A 3,508-nucleotide genomic window follows, 5' to 3' on the forward strand; every position below is an offset into this window, starting at 1 on the left:
AAGAGGTAGGCGAAGTCCTTAAATAACAGTGAGACAAAATTAGCATCTAATGAGAAATGTCTCAGATCAGAAGGAAGTATGTGCACGTATGCATGTCCAGAAGCAAATTTTTTTTGGGAAATATTTTTTTAAGGATCAAAAAGGCATCGTTTTCAGGCTTTCCTTTGAGCTCATGAGGTTTGTTCCAGAGAAAGAGCATGAAAAAAAACAAAACAAAAAAAACAAGACAAAAAACCAAGCAAAGTGGGTTCCTCTCTGTGACTCCCAACCAGTCCTTGTAGTGTTCATTTTTCAAATACACAGATTGACAAGCAGGAGATCTACCTGAAGCCTTCTGAATTACTACTTTAGTGTTTTGGGCCCAAAGTTTCTTGACCTTAAGTACCATAGACTTTCTTGTGTAAAGCACTTAAAAATTATAACTCTCAACAATCCAAAGGTAAACTCAAATGCATCAAGTTCCTTCCTGGGAATCCATACTCAGGAATTACAGGTCCCAGTGTCAGCTCTGCCATAACTTTCTTCATGACCTTCGTCAAACCCCTCTTTAGTTCTTTACTTCCTTATCTGTGGAAGGGACAGTTTGAGTTCTGTGACTGTGATTTCTAGCTTGAAAGAACAGGATTCAATTGAGTTCAAAATATGCTTTTAGGCATATGTTGTTAAACACTAACACTCATATTTTAACTTATCAAGAATGAAGTTCAGAAAGATTTCTTTTTGTTTGGTGCTACACTGCTGCTTCTCTTTCTTTTCTTTGACCTCCTCCTACTTTTTAAAGAAGCCACACTCCCTTGTAGTCTTTCTCTCAAAAAGCGTTAAGATACTGGCCCAACAGGCAACTGGACTTTGGAGGGCTCCTGATGACTTGCTGCCTGGTTAAGTGCTGGCCTCCTTAATAAGCAGCAGGTCATGGCTCCTTACTCTGTCCTAACCAGGACAGGCATGAGTCACCATGCCCAGTATATTTTCTTAATAATATTAGGATATTACTTTCCTTTCTACTCTATGGTCTCACGAATATACAGGAGTTTTCCAGAGGCTATATGATGTATAATTTTTCAACAGACTCAGTGCAGTAGCAGATATGATAGTCCAGATGTCTTTTATTAAACCACACTAAGTAGACTTAAAAAAATATAAAACAACTCATTTTTGTTTTGGAAAATATAGTTTATTTTAATAAAACGTTATTTATGTGAACATGTAAGGAGTTTATTGTTATTTTAAGTTACTAATAAATATTTTTAAAATTTCTCAGTTATAACTTCTTACATGGTCAATATTGCTGGATATAACCCAAATAAGCAATTCATAACAGTTTATAAGAGTGTAAAGATTTGAAGACCGATATCATACACAACAGCCAGCAGTCTCTGCACATCAGGCCCTCTTTCCTCCCTGGCCGTCCCTCGCACACATTGCCCTCTTTACCTAGAATGTTTCCCTGCTAATTGAGTAAAATGCATCTCTTATTGTGCTAGGTGTATTCACAATAATCTTGGGAAATCAATATTATCTCATTTTCTAAGAGGAAACCATAGCTCAGAAAAGTAAAGTATCTTGACATGGCATCTAGACTTAGCTTTAACAAAGTTCAGTGCTGTGCTTTCTAAAACTGATTTCCTTCTGACTCAACCTTACCCATGTGATCTTTGATTCTGTCAATATCATGAAAGTAAATTCTTCTTGCCCATAAATTCTGAGATATTCACAGTAACTTAAAAACTTCGCATCAGAGTTGCCTTGCTACACCACTGAAGCCCTGTACTTCAGCCTCCTTGGGGTTTTGGTCCTGCCATTCTAGTTCAAAAGAGAACAAGTATTCTTTTTTCTTCCACCCAGACACGATCACAGAACCTGACCTGCTACACAGGTGTGTTTAATGGCTGGGTTCCAAGTCTTCATTGCTGTGTTGATACATCTGCTGCTTCACATCTAGTCTATTTCTGCATCTTTTTTCATACTGTCCACACCTGAGTCAGTCTCATCACGTGGCTTCTGAGTTCAGGTAACAATGTCCCACCCCTTCTCCTCACTTTTAGGCATACTCCCATCTTTGACTCTTTCATAACACTTCCAGGTTACTTCTCTGAAGTGTGGGAATGGTTATTGCTTTTGTCTACTCACTGTTTCCTGTACTCCGCTAACACCTCTAGTTCTCTGATGGAAATTGCCCTTTCCCAGTGTTTGAGCCTTTGTTGGTGTGTTGGTCCAAGAAAGTCAGTTGTAGAAAGCACAGCACTGGACTTAGGTCAGGGCCAAGCCCAGATGCCATGTTAAGATACCTTACTTTTCCGAGATGCCCAGTGGTCTCCTGGACAAAGTATGCACAAGAAGGGTTTTATGTCAATAAGATGCTCTTTCCTGGGAATTTTAATTTGAGCAGAGTAATTCAAAGACTGGAAAACACAAGGTGTTCATTCAACCCAGCTGTGGCATCCTGAAGAGACGACCTTCTGCTTCCTGATTTGTAGCTCTCTGGAGTACCTCAGGTTCCTGTACCTTCTAAGACCCAGTTATTCAGTGTAAGGACCACCACTTTCCTTCTCTGTGCCTAGCCCCTTAAGTTATTCAACTATATATCATCTAATGAAAGACTCTTTGAATAAAAGAAACTTTCCTATGTTTAATAATATGCATGTTGCGCATGTCCTCCTGATGCTTTTAAGTCCTCATTTGTTCATCACTGACCAGATGGCAAAGTCCCAATTTTTGCTTGGCTTCATGATCCTAAGTTTCTATTAATCAATCTCCCCAGACCACCACTTTACTCCTGACTTCACAGACTTCCTCAAAGAGATTCATATCCCTTATTTTAGAAACCCTGGACTAGGCAGCAGGAGAACCTGATTTTGAGGTCTGTTATTTTCTTTCTTTCTTTTTTTTATTTTTTGAGTTGGAGTCTCACTCTGTCGCCCAGACTGGAGTGCAGTGGCCGCTCCCGGCCACCACAGCCTTGACCTGCTGGGCTCCGGCGATCTTTCTGCCTCAGCCTTCCAAGTAGCTGGAACTACAGGCATGTGCTACCACGCCCAGTTTATTTTTTGATTTATTGTAGAGATGAGGTCTAACCAAGTTGCCCAGGCGGGTCTCGAACCCGCGGGCTCAGGCAATCCACTCACCTCAGACTCCCAAAGCGTGGGATTACAGGCTGAGCCACCGAGCCTGGCTTGTTCTGTCATTTTCTAACTGTACCATTTTGATAACAAGGATGTGGATAGTAACAACTTCCTTGACTTAAGCTCTTAATATGTGCAAATAATTCTGTGTATATTATTTGTAATACTTACAATAACTCTTTGACTTTCAACTAGGAATAATTTTGCCACCCAGGGATTTTTGGCGATGTTTAGAGACTTTTTTTTGAGTTGGGGGGTCTTATTCTGTCACCTAGGCTGGAGAGCAGTGACATTATCACAGCTCATCAGTCAGTCTCAATTTTCTAAGTTCAGGTGATCCTTCCACCTCAGCCTCTTGAGTAGCTAGGACTACAGGTACATTCCAT

This window comes from Carlito syrichta, unplaced genomic scaffold (genome assembly GCF_000164805.1).
Source record: "Carlito syrichta isolate Samal-C Ts95f unplaced genomic scaffold, Tarsius_syrichta-2.0.1 Scaffold314856, whole genome shotgun sequence".
In the NCBI taxonomy this organism is placed as follows: Eukaryota; Metazoa; Chordata; class Mammalia; order Primates; family Tarsiidae; genus Carlito; species Carlito syrichta.